Source organism: Malania oleifera, chromosome 2 (assembly GCF_029873635.1).
Source record: "Malania oleifera isolate guangnan ecotype guangnan chromosome 2, ASM2987363v1, whole genome shotgun sequence".
Classification (NCBI taxonomy): Eukaryota; Viridiplantae; Streptophyta; class Magnoliopsida; order Santalales; family Ximeniaceae; genus Malania; species Malania oleifera.
Window position 1 is genome coordinate 38,380,311 of NC_080418.1, and position 17,180 is coordinate 38,397,490.

Below are 17,180 nucleotides of genomic sequence, written 5' to 3' on the forward strand. Positions count from 1 at the left end.
TCAGTAGTCAGGTAAGAGAATAAATTAAAGCAGTAATTTTTCCATAAAAATTATTATTATTTAATAGCAGATTAATTTTAGAAAGCATGTATTATGTATGAGTATATTTGAAAAAATGTATACATATTTGAGAAAATACTGCTGTTACACAGGAATATATATATTTAGTATAAAATGTCAAGAAATGTGATTTCGGAACAGAATTCATGTTTTATTCAGTATGTGTGACATGAATATTATTTCATGTATATTATATTATGTTTAGTCAGATTTACAGAAAAAGCATGTTTGCAGTTATTTTCCGGAATAACATGATAATACAGTAAACTATGATTTCAAAATATATGATAAACAGTACATTTATTTAGATCAGTATGTATGATATATTCGGCACAAGGCCGTAGTTTTGCATGTTATCCGGCGCAAGGCCGTGATTATTTATGATATGACAGAATTTAGAAAATGCTATCAATTTTTTTATGTTAAAACAGTATTATCATGTAATGTATGTTATTAAAATTCGGATGATAGTTAGATCAGCTATCAAGAGCACAATACCGTAATTATACAGTTCAGCTCAGTTCAGACTTGTGCTAACCACCCCTGCCAGTAGAGGGGGTGGGAGATGGATAGTCGATGCGACTTTCAGTGTAGAGTTGTAGATGTCCACTTGGCAGTCTAGACTAGGGTGTGGCGGGCCCATCATACTTACAAACATTTTTGACTCAGTAATGGTCGACCTGCCATTGTCGGGTTCCACCTTCGGGCTGCACAACCCGTCATGGGGGGTAATACATGACATCAGCTAGTTATTCATCCTAGGTAAATTTCAAAATTACTAGTTATATCAGATGATTTTATGAACAGTAAGATGCAGTATGATTTAGTATAACTATGAATTTGCATGTTTATCCAATTATGATATAATCAATTTTTCAAACATGTGACATGTACTATGTATTTATTATAGCACAAAAATATTCATGTTGCCACATAACTATACTTAGTTCATTTTCCTTACTGAGAGGTGTCTCACCCCAGCTTAAATCATTTTAGGGAACCTAGATAGACAGGAGGATGGAACTCTGCGCTATTAGAGGTAGTTTTTACTACGCCGCTAGGAGGGTGAGCTTTTGAGCTAAGATCAGTTGGTTTTTGGTGTTAGATCCTAATTTTATCTTTTGGTGTTTTGAGGATTGTATATATATACAATAATATGGTGGAATGTAAGTAACTTTGGTATTGTATTCTATGGCTGGGTGAATGATATCTATATTTACTGCTTCTTAGGTGTCCGTTGTGTATGACAGGTGTCCCCGTTACTCATGGGTTCGGGTTGACTTTGTTATGTTATAAGTTAATGGTATCGAGGTATTTAATATAGTTGATTATATAGTAAATTAAGTAGGTCGTTACAATAAATGGAGAAACTAGAGAATTTTCAATCACCATAAATGTACATCAAGGATCTGCTTTGAGTCCTTATCTTTTTGCTTTAGTGATGGATCAATTGACTAAAAGTATTCAAAAAGAGGTCCTATGGTATATGTTGTTTGCAGATGATATTATATTAATTGACGAAACTAGGGACGGAAAGAGGCTGAGTTAGAATTATGGAGAGAAACTTTGAAATCTAGAGGTTTTAGGATAAGTAGAAATGAGACAGAATATATGAAATATAATTTTAATAATGATAGGCAGAATATTGGAGATAAAGTTAAACTTAATGATGAAAAAATAAATAATACCTGTAGATTTCGATACCTTGGATCTATTATGCAAGCTGAAGGAGAAATCGAAGATGATGTAATGCAAAGAGTTAAAGTAGGTTGGGTAAAATGGAGAAGTGCTTCAAGTGTGTTCTATGATCGTAGAATATCCTTAAAATTGAAAGGGAAGTTTTATAGAACAGTTATAAAACCAATTATGTTATATGGATCAGAATGTTGGACAACGAAGAAACATAATATCCAAAAAGTAAAAGTTACCGAGATGAGAATGCTTAGATGGATGAGTGGTATAACATTGAAAGATAAATTAAGGAATGAACATATTCGTGGTAAGTTAGGTATACCTCCTATAAAAGATAAGATAAGGGAGGGACGACTAATATGGTATGGACACTTGTAACGTAGGCCACATAATGCACCTATGAGGAAGAGTGACTTAGTTATTATTGGGGGGGGGGGGACTAGAAGGGGTAGGGGTAGACATAAAATAACTAAGGAAGAGATAGTGAGTAAGAATTTAATATCCTTGAATCTATCAAAAGAAATGGTCCATGATCGCATAAATTGACGGAAAAGGATTCATAAAGCCGACCCCACCTAGTGGGACTAAGATTTGGTTTTGTTGTTGTTGTTGTTGTAATTCTTATCAAACTGATCTTGTGTGTGAGAACATGATTCTCTAATTTTTTGGTTGTTTATGTAACAAGAATACGAAACTTGTGTATGTAACAAGCATATTATTCAACTCATCTTTTTTGGTTGTTTGGATTTGTCAATTGATTCATAATTAATGAAACCATAATGCATTTGTTAAAGCTAAGCATATAAAAAAAATATAAAAATTATGTATGCAATTGGATGGACAATAAAATAAATCAAACGAGAGATAAAAAAATTTTTGTACCTATTTTGCAATAACAAGTTGTGATGAAGATAAACAAATTCATTGAGCCCTCGGTACTTACTCTATTTGTTTTCTCAATGTGAATGATAAGAGTTTGACTATAATAGGTAACTTTAACAAGTTTTGGGCGTTATTACTCATCTTTAAAAGAACAAATTCAAATTGTGCAAAAAGCATATTTTTATATTTTAACTAATTAATGGTCATTAAAAGTAAAATGATAATGTAAGTTTATGCATTACCACGACAAGTAGATAGGCAAGTAATATTTAAAAAGAAAGTTGTACGAATCTTTTTGTTCTCTCTTGAAACAATAGCATCCAAGGTCTTACCAACTTTGATTCTACAAATTTTGATTGATTCAATGAATTTTCTAATGTATTGAAAGAAGTCATAAAGTGAATGGTTTCTTCTCAATTGAATCACTTCCTCAATGATTTTAATATATGTTTATGATTATAAATAAAAATTACAATGTATAACAATCTCCTTTTACATGTTAAAAGGTTTACAAACCCATAATATATGACCAAGAATGCAATATATATATGGAGTATTTTACAACCTATCTATTTTTACTCTTCCTTTTACAAGGATTTTATCATTTTTATAAAAAAAAAAATCTCATCATTTATAACTTCATTTCAGAAGATTCACTAAGCATTTTATTTATTCAACATGTAACAGTTCATTTTTCAAAATAAATTTATTAATTACTCATGCACCATGCACTTGATTAAATCCACTAAACCAACGATTACCAAGTAACAAAATGAATTATTTACAATGAAAAATTATTTTGGTAGTTTATTGTCACTTCAATAAGTTTAGAAAAGCATTTGTTATGTTTCATAAACATTCCAATTATAATCGTTTGAAACTTTCATATTAAAATGTCAAATGTTCGATATAGTTTTATGAGCCTAGTCATGTACCCAAAAAAAAAAAGAAACCTATTATTCTAAACATCATAGGCGACCAAATGATTGCTATTTGCCTTGTAATTACTAGAGTGACATGATATATTATACGGCGAACAAATAAAATAATTTATGTTAAGTCCAATATTGACAACCAATAAAAAAAAAATAAAAAAAAACTATCCAATCACATAGTTTTGAAATTCTCAAAATTATATTAACGAATGGATCCATTATTTGAAAGAACCTATAGAAGATCCTAACTGGTTTTCCCCATATCCCTGTCTTAATTCTTAATATCCACTCTCATAAATGCATTTACCCTCACTTTTTTTTTTTTTTTTTTTGAATTTAGAAGCTTAATTTTTTAATTTAAATAAATTTAGAAAAAATTTATATGAATACATATTATATTTTGTTTAAATTTACTTAAATTTGAATTTAAAGTATGAAATTCATATTTTCAAATAGAACATTAAATTTTTCATCCTAACTATAAGGCATGTATTCCAATTGCTAACTTACAACATTTTTTTCTTTTTTAAATTTCTTTGTTATAAAAGAACTTACACACACCATTACAGAAAATTAGGAAATCAATGAAAAAAAAAATCATAAAGTGTGAAAAAATTGATTAAAACTAAAAGCTAACACCTTTTTAATTATGATTAGTATATTTACTATGTAATTTTGCATGCGATGCACTCAATGTTATAATCTTTTCCCATAAATCAATCCTAAGTCCAAGTAAAAGACGAGAGTTGCATTAACTATAGACTGAACATATTTGTAGTAAAGGGAGGCACAACTTAGATGGTTTAGGCATATGCAATGTGGCCAAATAGTGTGGCCAGTAAAGAGGAATGAGCTAGTTACTGTGAGGGGCAGTAAGAGTAAGGGTAGAACTAAAATAACTTGAAATGAGATTGTAAAGATTTAATAACTCAGAATTTATCAAAGAAAATTGTCTATGATCATGTAAATTAGCATAAAATGATTCATGTAACCAACCTCACTTAATGGAACTTAAAAGTTTGATTTGTTGTTATCATTTATTTCTTAATTTTTGATATATTAACTAAGAATACAAATTTTTTTTTTTTTTGGATTACGCACCGGGTATCCACGAGTCCGTTTTACGGTCCACGTGACTAATCCTGCGCCCCTTGAAGTTGACCACACAACTCCAAAGGGAGAATAAATTCAAGAGTCCAGGGGCGGAAACGAGCCTAGGAGGGTTTGAACACGTGAACTCGTGAAAGGCACTCCTGCAACCCGCATTACTACCTGAACTACACCCTGGGGGTAAGAATACAATTTTGAATTTATGTTAGGTTTACAATAAGTTATCTTTTATTTTAAAAATATTAAACTTAGAATTAGATTACTATTCACTCACTAGCTTGACCATTACACATTCGACCGCTACCTTAGTAAATAGGTGTGAGTGAGACAAACCTACCCTCAAACGACTAGGACTCAACTCACTTTATAACTTGACTCGACACAACTCAATTTTACTCGAGATTCGATTTGAGCTCGAGCTCGCACTACTCGAACAACTTAATGAGCTGATTCTAAATTTTGTAATATGACTCATGAGCCTAATCAAGCATTTTTAATAATATTTATAATATAAGTCATATAATATATATTTTATACATATTTTTAATATCATTTATATGTTATGTTATTTTATACTAAAAATAATATTAATTTATAGCTATATCGAGCTTAGTTTAGAACCTCAAACTTTAAGAACTTGCAGTCAAGTTTGATCATTTCACTATGTTGAACTCAACTTCGAACATCACATTGTGTTGACTTGACTCAACTAGAATACACTTCTACTAATAACCCAACCCCTTAATTAAGTAAATGTTTGAATGTCATGGAGTTTCACATTACTGGTACAAAATTCTAAGCAAAATTTTTCATCCCCCACCATTTTGGAACAGTGAAAATGTTTTAGGCTCTGTCTAAAGCTAAAAAAATATTAGAAAAAAGAAAAAAAATAGAAAGGAATTTTCTTCTTCACACATGATAAATTTTTGTTTTTTTCTTGAACTATAATGATATTATAAAAATATTTTTTTTAATACTATTTGATGAGGAAAAAATACAAGAAAAAAAATGAATTTTCATCTTATTTTCCTTTCATTTATTTTCGTCAAATAATTCACCTTCTCATATTTGATTGTCAAGGAAAATGAAAACAAATATATATATATATATATATATATAGAGAGAGAGAGAGAGAGAGAGAGAGTAAATTAATTCTTTTTTTAGTAAGAGATAAGAGACATATATTACCAAAATTTAGAAAGTATACAAGTCCTGCGGTCTAAATGACCAGTAAATGGTCAAGCATCTAAGCCTTAGCCTAAGAATTTAAAGCCTTTGATGTTTGAAAATCTAGATTTTATATTTCTAATAGCTTGTTGGGATGTTAGCTCAAAATCAAACTTAGTATCAGTATAATTAGAGAATTCATCAATTTCCATGTATGATAGAGTGTTGTAGACCATGCCGACTTAGAGACCTCATCAATTTTTGAGTTTCCAAGACCTGGTTGCCAACATGACTAGCTTCCTAGTTCATCAAAGCCAACATGACTAGCTTCCTAGTTCATCAAAGCCCATTGTGTTTTGAATTTGCTGTGAAAAATGCCTCTTAAACAATACACAACAGAATATGTATATTATATAAAGGATCAAACATACACTTACAACAATCTAAATGATAAAAAACAGACGACTTCCACAACCATATCAATATAAAGAAAACAAAGTGTCGCAATGCCCTCCCTGCGCGAGGCAAGAACACAACCATGTTGTGTGTTGCCCTGGGGTACGCGGACTGGAAAAGGTGTGTGATTTCGAAAATCATATTTTTCGTGAAAAAAATAATGTGTGATGGAGTCGCTACTAACTTTTTGAAGTGTGATTAGAACACTTGATTGTTACCCTGTTAGGGGTAGAATCGGTCTACGTTACCAGAGTCGGGCTTGGGAGTATGGCTATGCGAGGGGAAGGTATTAGCACCCCCTACACACCCGTTCTTATGAACGTTATCAAATTAATTGAAGATTATCCCACAAATTAAATGTAATAAGCCTCTAAGATTACTCCTTTCCAAAAATTGAAAAAATGAAGGTACTATATAGGTATTCCCTCATAACCGGGGCATATCGTACTCCGAAAAGTTCATGCCACCATTTGAAATCATTAAGATGGAAAATCGAGAAAATAGTTTACCAAAATACACTCCCGGAATTTTAAAATTTTTATAGGATTTCCTAAGTATGAAAAATAATATTCTGGGAGGTTTTTGGAATTTGTTCAGGATGAAAATGATTTCCTGCCCACAAAACATTTTTGTGATTTTTGTAAGTGTGAAAACATTTTTGTGCTTTTTGTGATTTTTTCCTGAACTTCAAAATAACTTAAATAAAATTAAGACAAAAACCATGAAAATCAAAACTTGAAAACATTTTTGTGACTTTTCTGACTTTTTATGTTTTTTGTGGATTTTGGTGCATTTTGGGATTTATTCAAGTAGTAATGATGCAAACTGAACCGACTCAATCGCGATTCAGAAGACCCGATCGGTTCGGGGAGAAAACCAAAAAGGTTAACCTGTTTAGGGTCAGGTCAAGACCGAGTCAACATGCGGTGCCTATGGGGCGCATGTGTTAGCGTGTGTTTTAGTGTGTGCATGGAATGTGTGTAAATATATGTGGGTGTTCATGCATGGGTGTGAAATTATGTGGGTGTGTACATGCACGTGCATGCATGCGTGTGTGCAAGTGTTAGGATGCATACATGAATGAAAGTGTACTTTGTGTGAGTGTGTTCATGCATGTGCATGCATGTGTGTGCATAAGTGTTAGAATACATGCATGAATGAAAGCGTACTCGGGTGAGTGTGTACGTGCATATGTGTGCATGTATTTGTGTGTGGAAGTCTTAGAATGCATGCAGGAATGAAAGTGTGCTTGTGTGAGTGTGTACATGCATGTGTGTGTGTAAGCATGAGGGTGTGAGAGTGCTTGTGAATGAGCATGCATGATGGAATTATTTTCAAAATGACTTAAACTATTTTTGATAATTTTCTCTTATTTTTCTAGATTTTTTGGCATTTTCCCTAAATTTTTATGAGTTTTTATGGATTTATTTGATGTTTAGAGGAGTTTGTTTAAAAATTAAAATAAAGAAAAATCGGACCGAACAGGTTTAGGGGATGGAGCGGACCGGTCAAACTTCGACCGATTTGAAGAAGACCGATTTAAGGTTTGGGTCAGGGCCGCGTGGACACGCAGCAGCATCTGAGTGGAGGATGGGCTACGTGGCTCAATCCTGATCGTTCATGGAGATAGGAGATCCAACGGCTGGCAGCGAACAGCTGCAATCATTAATGAGAAGGGATAGAAATGGCCACGTGTCATGTGGTGTGCAGGGGAGCGTCTGCTTCGGGGGATGACGGCTGCAGGCATTAAATGCCTAGGGACAAGACTCGCCACGCGTCAGGAGCGTGCAGGATTCGGAGAGGCGTTCGAGGAGACATCTGGCTGAGGGTGATCTTGGTCGTCCATCGGGGCATGGATCAAACGGTTATCATGGGGAAGCTGTCAGACATTGATGGTGAAGGGCGATGGCGTGATCTGAACCATCCACGTTGTCTCAGATCATGCGGTGGAGAGTAAGGGGTACTCGGGTTGATGACATGGCCTGATTGAGGGCGTTGATGAAGAACGCATATCGGACGGCTGATAGGTGGCGATTTCAAAAATTAATGGCTCAGGGAATGGTGCACCACATGTCACTGAGTGAGCGAAAAACGCGCAGGTCCTCATGAATACTCCTGACACGGGTTGATTTGAGTAGTTGATGCAGAACCATGATCCAACGGCCGAGGTGGGGAGTGCGTGGATTGATGATGCGGCCAATTCTCAACCGTGCAATAAGATCTAGATCCTACGACAGTCAATGCATTGCGTGCGGATTGCTCACGTGGCCGAATCCTAATCGTCTATAGGAAACACAACTTAAACGGATGGGGTTAGCACACATCACCCCTTCATCGAACAGGCAACGGAGTGCCACGAGTCCTGATCACACATCCCCAAAGCTGGTGATATTTAAACCAAAATTTTTAGGTCTTCTCATTTTTCATTTCCCATTTTCTCTCTCATGTTCTCCTGATCCTCTGCTCTTCCTTGCGAGTAAAACCTTAAGGTTTCCTCCGCAACTCGCCCTACTCTCTCTTTCTTTTCTCTTCTCTCTTCTCTTCTCTCACCCTCTCTATGCTTCCCTCTTCCTTTGAAATCCCACCAGTAAAGCCCTAAATCTCCCCTAGTTTTCATATTTTTGAGTTATCTATTGCTTTTTCTAAGGCTTGAGGTTTCAAAATTTCCCCTCGTAACCAATTGAGCTACCAAAAACCTACATCCTATCCCCCCTGTAGATCTATGAACCAAGAACCCTAACTTACGACTCTTACCCAAATACCTGCTTACAACCAAAATTCCTCACTAGCCTCTCTCTTTCTTTTCCTCAACAACCTTTGGAGGAGTTACAGCCTTGGACGAATGGAATGCGACTTCAGCGAACTTGTCCTGAAGGCCTTTGAAGAAAATGGTTGGTAGGGGTTTCAAAAGGGCTTGCTTGCGGCCTAAATAATATAAGACCTTTCTCCTTTCTCTTTTATTTAATCTTTTGTTGGTTTTTTCTTTCTTTTTTTTTCTCTTGAAATCTGGTATGTGTGTGTTTCAAATAGGGTATGGGTGATGTTGTCGTAATGACTTGAGTAGTACTGATGTCTGACTCTGATTTTGGAGATTAGGGTTTCAATTCGATTAATGAGGTTGAAGATGAGTCAACTCGTCTTCGACTCAGTGAGTGAGTGTTAGGGTTAACTCGTGCGAGTCAGCCCAGTGAGTGTGTGTGTTGATTTGGACAAACTCAGGTGAGTTTAGTGAGCTAACCCGGGTAAGTGGGTTGGCATGTGCCTGGGGCACGTGTGGGCTCTAAGATTTGGGTCTAGGGTTAGCAAGTGTTCTTGGGCCTTGGTTTGGTGAACAGGAATTAGGCTTATTTTTTTAAAACGGGTCAACGGGCTTAGTTAAAAAAAAGTTTGTGGGCTTGTTTCAAAAACAGGTCAATGGGCTCAGTTTTTTTTTTTTTTTTTAAAAATGATTGGTGGGCTTGGGTCAATGGGCTTAATGGGCTTAGTTTAAAAAGAAATGTCAATGGGCTTGGGTTAATGGGCTCGGTAAAAAAAGTTTGGTGGGCTTATTTTTAAAAACAGGTTAATGGGCTTGAATTGAACTTTTAAACGGTTGGGCCTTGGGTTTATTTAAAAACGGGCTTGGGGGGTTTACTTAAAAACAATTGGGCCTCGAGTTAGGCTTGGGGGGTTTACTGAAAAACAGTTGGGCCTTGGGTTTCAAGCTCGGGTTCAATTGAGTTCAAACTCGAACCCAGTTTTGAAAAATGAAATGGATTTGGTTATGGGCCTTCTCAGATTCAGGTTTGAACCTGAGACCTGGGGGAGGAAATCCTATATTCAAAAATACTCACACACAAAGTATCAAGGTATTGAACACTAATAGGCATAGAGTTGTGAGTCTTACCCTTCTCCCCTTCTCTCCTTCGGTCTTCTTTTCCAACTCTGTGCGTCTGATTGTTCTTGAGTTTGGTGTTTGATCGGGTGAGTGACCTAGGTTAGCTCCTCGGCCTTCTATATCTAAAATTCTCCAAGGTTCTCTGCTTTCTGTACTTCGGGCAAAGCTTCTACTCTATCTCACTCTCACTCTCTCTCTCAAAAGGGTTTTTTCTAGAATTTAATCCTCTCTCAATTTGGGTAGGGTGGTGTTGTACTCTCCGAAGTTTTCCTATTTTTGCAGAGTGTCTCTATATTATCCCCCGGTGTATTGCTACAGTGCTACGACTCCCTATTTATAAGGAGTCTAGGGTGGCCTTTGGCGCCAATTCCCTCAGCAATTCCCCTTCAACGGCCTATGTCATGAAATAATTCCCTGCACGTGTGACTGATTTTGTGAATTTCTGGCTAACCAACTCTTATTCTTCTTTCTATGCGTAGGTGAAGGTCCTGGTGGTAATTTGGGACTTGCAGGCTTTTTGAGTGCTCCCAGGTGGCAGTTTAGGACTTGCAGGCTTTTTGGGAGCTTCCAGGTGGCAGCCCGGGAGTGGAGGGTTCAGAACCTGCCTTCTATTTTTATTATTTTTGTCTTCTATAATTTTGCATGTATGTACCCTCGTGCCCCCTTTTCTGCAACATTCCTTTGTAACTTTTGTATATTATTTCCTTGTATTTTGCATTTCTCATTTTCATGTATTTTGATTTTCTGTATTCTTTGTATTGTTTTATGCGAGTAGCCTCTTGTTTCCCTTGTAACTTTTCCTATATGCTTGTACTTCACATGTGTCATGACGTCCCTTTTCCAGAATGAAATTTGAGATGTATGCATTTTATTTGGACTTTTGACCAATTTTGACCAAAGGACTCCTTATGATAAAAATGACCTTAGGACTCAGCAAGTACCTAGTTTTGAGATTAAAGGCTGACTCTAACAACTTAATTATTAATATCAAAGACTTGATTTTAAGGACACAAATTAAAGTCCGATTTTTAACACAACAGGAATTAATTCGACCCAAGGCCAGAAGAAATCAAGATTTAAAATCAAAACCAAAAAGGACTCACTTTTTGAAAATGCCACTTTTATTTTGAAATTATGGGACCTCGACTAAAATTAGAAAAAAACTTAGTAACGACTCAAAATTCTTCCTTAAAATGCCAGGATTTGAATGGGAAACCCTAACAATGGGACTCAAATTTTGGAAAACAAATTGTGAAGTTTCAAGGACCTGATTAATTAGTGAATAGTATTGGGACATGACTCATTTCACAATCCTTGGACTAGGAAGGGAAATTTTACACTAAAGCAAGAAGAATTTTGAACCCCCAGGTTTTATGAAGAAAATTAATTTTGAAATGGATGCGCCCAAACAACAGTACCCGGTATCGAGATTCCAATTAAAAACTCCATACTTTAAGCGGGACTCAAATTTTGAAAAAGACTTACTTGAAAACAAACCATGACTCTACTTGAAAATAGGATAACCAGAACTTGATCGGTCTTAAAACTATCCTTATCGCACTAGGTATTTTTAGGCGGGCCTGGTTAAAATTGGGGTGTCTACACAAAGATAAGAACAACAACACCAAAAATAACGTGGTTTGACAAAGCCTACATCCACAAGAGCAATCAGTAAGAGTTTCACTATGAAGATCAAAGATACACAATACAATGGATTACAATGATCTTCTCTCCTTCTCTTACCCTCTCACTACTCACAATATGCCCATAATGGCATATTTAACAACCCCTCAGAGGCTTCCCTCCAAATACCCAACCGTTCCAACGTTCCAATTCAAAATTTGAAATTGTTCTCATAGCTATCGACCTAATCAAGACTCTCAGGAATTCATGTCTAAGATTTTTAGGGGACGAGTCGACCTAGTCGAACTCCTAGTCTAAACTCTCAGGAATTCAAGTTTGATATTTTTATCTACTCTCGGTATCTCCACTCGTCAATGAACGAGACACACTCGTCGACGAGTGCATGCTGCACAGCACCAAAACTTCAACACATATGCTTTTCTTCTTTTGTTTATGAGCCCAACCAAGTATAAGAGCCAAAAACACAACAATATCCACCTTGGCGATTATACGCCCCTTAGGAGAACCTGAAAAATATATCTAATTTCTCCACCTTGATCTTAGAACATTTGGTTGGGACCGTCTCCTTTCTAGCACTTGGAGACAAACACCAAGACCAAGCAACACTGCTTGAACTTACCGATGACAGTTTCAGCTTCGACCATAAACTCCGATATAGTTGTAGATGTAACACCTGAAGACTTCACCCTAGGCTTCCAACAAGACCTTCCCACAACAGTAAATACAAATGTTGCTGCAAGCCTTATATCACCAAAGCCCCCTGCATAGTCTTCAACAAAACTAACAACTGACAGATCACTTTGTTGCCTACTGAAACACCCCATTGCACAATCATAAGGAACCATTGACATATTCTGGAAATCAAAGTCCATCCTTGGGTACCGAGCGGTAGACATTCTATAATGATTCTCCATAGAACCCCCTTGAGACAGCAAACAAAGTCTCCCTGCGGTTCCATCCATAAAGTCACCCTGAGATAACACCAATCTCCTTACAACTCTATCCATTCGAATTAGAAAACCAAGACTCATCTTGACCATACCCAATACATTCATGTCAAAAAATTTCAATAGAGTTCCCAATTGATCAGCCTCAACCAAAGCCTTTTCAGCCAATAACATGTCATTCACACACAACAGATACATCACTCCACTGCATCCTATCACCCTCTTCCACACTGGAAGCCTCACCAACTCACACACTTGGTACATATGCAATATCTCCATTTTCTCCACCATAACACTTATCCGCCTATTTTACCCTTTGCCATGTATTGCAATTTGAAAAATAGTGTGGACCTTACTATTGTAGTAATGAGTGCATAAAACTCTAGAATGCTAAATTTATACTTGAGTGGTGGTCTGGTAGTGCACATGGGCCCACCGTGATTTTGTTGGTCTCCCGAGTTGAGACTTCTTGCTATATGAATTATGTCATCACTGCCCTGAGTCTGTTGCTCCACCTACATCACATGTCTATTCATATTATGATACTGTTGACCTGAGATAGAACTCCCTGCATTTCTGCCCTGAGTCCCTAACTCCACCTGAAACATGATTGCTATTGTCACAGTTTTCTGGCATTTGTTTCTTTTCCTTTACCTGAGTACATTGCCCCAGGACTCTATCACCAAAAGTCATGTCCTCAATCACCCCTTTGTTTGCCACATGATCACTTAGCTTGTGGCCACCTTTCTTATACCCTAGAAAAGTGCATTGTCTGAACATCACACCAAACCTAGATCCTCCATCACTAGAATAGTGCACTAGTGGACATCCACTCACAACCAAGTAGTCTACCTCAAAACCTGCCCACAATTCATTTGTAACTTTCCCATCTTGTAATACCTTTGGCGATCAGTCACACGAGAAAGGTGTAGAGACTTGAATAATTATTGTAATTAATAACATAAGGAGGGAAGGAAATTATTCAAGATCTCGTCGACAAACACAGGGGATTCGTCGACGAGAACATATGAGGGGCTTGTTGATGGGGACGTGTCTCATCGATGAAAAGATACCGAGAGGATATTTCGCAGTTCTAAATTTCGTCGACGAGGAGTAAGTATTGGTCGACGAATTTCCTTCTTAACCTCGTCAACGAAGTGACGTGGCTCGTCGACGAAGGCCAGTGTATAAATAGGCCTAACCTCTATCTTTTTGGCCGAAAATCCTGCAAAAATTTCCTCTCTCTCCTCAATTCGTCCTTCCTCCCTTCAATCTAAGATTTTAGACCGGATTCTCGCCGGTTTGACGATCTGAAGCCACCACAACACTCCTGGAGAAGTTCTCTATAAATCTGCTGGAGTGGATCATCAGTGGGGCTACCTTGAAATTCATCCCAAATTCAAGGTAAGACTTTTTATTTGAAATTTGGCTTTTCCATAGTTATAGGAAATGTTGTACACAGAGAAATACTAAAATTTTATTATGGGAGATGTTGATTTTAGGGTATTGAATGGGGAACCCTGCGGGTGCAGGACCAGTATATCATAGGGGGGTTTTCAGAAATCAGGTAAGGGAATAAACTAGAGTCGTAGTTCTTCCATGAAAATTATTATAAAGTTATTACTAAATTTATGTTCAGAAAGCATGTATTATATATGAGTATTACTGAGGAAATGCATATTTGGGAAAATAATGTTGTTACACTGGAATGTATATTTTTAGTATAAAATGCCAGAAAAGATGATTTCAAAATAGAATATATGGTTTTATTCAGCATTGTGTGGCATGAATATTATTTTACGTAAATGGTATTATGTTAAGGTTATTTTACAGTTAAAGTATATTTCGGTGATTTTTCGAAATTATGGAATAATGTAGTACATTATGATTTTAGAATAGATGATAAATAAATTATTTATTCAGATTAATATGTATGAAATGTTCGGCGCAAGGTCGTGATTGATAGTCGGCGCAAGGCCATATTTATGAATGATTTCGGCGCAAGGTCGTAGATATGAAAGTAATCGGCACAAGGCCGCATTTATTTATGTTATTACAGAAAATGCTATCAATCTATTTACGTTAAAAAGTATATTATCATGTATTATATGTTATCAGAACTTGGATGATAGTTCAGTTCAGTTTCAGGAGCACGGTACCATAGCTATACAAATCAGATTATTACAGTTCAAACTTGTGCTAACCGCCCCTGCAAGTAGAGGGGGTGGGAGATGGATAGTCGATGTGGCTTTCAGTGTAGAGTTGTAGATGTCCACCTGGAAATCCAGACCTGGGTGTGGTGGGCCCATCGTACTTACAGACATTTTTGACTCCGCAATGGTCGGCCAGCCATTGTCAGGTCCCACCTTCGGGCTACACAACCTATCATGGGGGGTAATACATGACATCACCTAGCTATACATCTTGGGTAAATTTCAATATTATTAGTTATATCAGACAATTCATGAGCAGTATGATTTATTAGAATTATGAAATTATATGTTTATTCAGCTATGTTATGATCAATGTTTTCTAGTATGTGAAATGTACTATATATCTACTATAGCATCAAATATTCATGTTGCCACAGTATTCGAAAACCCAAAAAGACCGGCGGATCAAGGCCGCCGTTGAGTTAGTTGTACTATTTCACTAGGAGGGTAAGTTTTGAACTAGGATCAGGAGATTTTTGTTGTGGGATCCTAGATATACTTTTGGATATTTTGGGGATTGTATATAAACACAGTATTATTGTGGATTGTAGTTAACTCTGGTATTATGCACTATATGGTTTGGTGAATGTAATTTATTTTACTGCTGCTTAGGTTTCCGCTGTGTATGACACGTATGTCCCCGTTACCCACGGGTTCGGGTTGACTATATATTGTATGTGATTCATTATGTAGTTAGTTAAGCAGGTCATTACAAAACGCGTCTTACTCTCTGACTTCACTAAGAAGTACCCTGCAAGCCCTGCATATGATCTGCCTTGCTCACAAAACTCCCAAAACCAAACCAGCATACTCAGCCCCAATGTTTGACTTGAAAATCTCTCTCCTGGTCTGGTTCTCCACCTCATCCACTGCATGAAGTACACTAAGACCATTCGTGATAAATTCACGAAATACATATGTCTATCTCCTTATGCTATCGTCATCGATTCCCAAACATCTGAAAACATGTAGTCACCCATATGCTTTAACCTCATATGCCACAAGATATCCGACTCAAATTCAACAGTTGCAATTCCTCCTACAATCGTAACATCCTGCAATGCATAGATATTTCTTGCTACTTTTTCTCCTTTCATCACTATCGAATCACCTTCACACACTTTCATTTCTCCACTTTTAGACTTATAACAATATCCACTACAGTCTAAAGTAACCAATGAAATAACATTCTTTCTTAGATCCATTTCATGCTTTACATCACATATGGTTCTTACAACACCATCATGCATTTTGATTTTGACATTTTCAATAAAAAATATTTTGCATAAAATATCATTTTCCATTAAAATACAACCAGCATAAATTGACATGTAGATATCAAACCATTTTCTAGGATAAAAGCATTCGGTATCGAAGATCCAAGAATCAGCCGTGAGGCACTCCTAACCCGATGAAACACATAGCATATTTTTAGCACTACATTCTGAATCTTCTTCCACTACACTTACAGATTTTGATGAACCCTTAGACATATATCGGCATTCCAGTTTTAGCCAAAGTAATGCCAGAGAATTCTCATCCATGATGTGATACAACATGTCATTAGTCAAACAGAATCGAATGATTGCTTCCAATTCATTCCAAGTTGCAACATCTATGCTATCTGGCTGAATTTTGTATGAAAATTTCACCATACCTTGTTGCACCAAAAGATCCGTCTCCCTTCTCTACCACAAACCGAGAGTTCCAGTTCCATCAAATTTGATAACATCAAATTTCGTAGAAGAAGATGCAGAGGCAATTACAACTTTGCTCTGATACCAATTTGTTGTGAAAAATGCCTCTCAAGCAATGCACAATGGAATATGTATATTGTATAAAGGATCAAACATACACTTGCAACAATCTAAATGATGAAAAATAGAATACTTCCACAACCACAGCAATATAAAGAAAACAAAGATAAGAGCAACAACACTAGAAATAATGTGGTTCGGAAAATCCTACATCCACGAGAGCAATCGGTAAGTCTTTCTCTATAGAGATCAAAGATACACAATACAATGGATTACAATGATCTTCTATCCTTCTCTTACCCTCTCACTACTCACAATATGCCCAGAATGTCATATTTAACAACCCTACGGAGGCTTCCCTCCAAATACCCAACAGTTCCAACGTTCCAATTCAAAATTTGAAATTTTTCTCGCAGTTGTCGACCTGGTTGAGCTCCTAG

The 17,180-nt window shown here is 36.4% G+C and overlaps 1 long non-coding RNA gene across 1 annotated transcript; it reads left to right on the forward strand.

Annotated features, from left to right (window-relative positions):
- The first annotated feature begins 8,631 nt into the window (after positions 1–8,631).
- On the forward strand, positions 8,632–11,052 carry LOC131149645 (uncharacterized). The gene is made up of 2 exons (XR_009135267.1): positions 8,632–9,197; positions 10,659–11,052. It is a non-coding gene; the product is annotated as an uncharacterized LOC131149645 (long non-coding RNA).
- Positions 11,053–17,180: the final 6,128 nt, after the last annotated feature.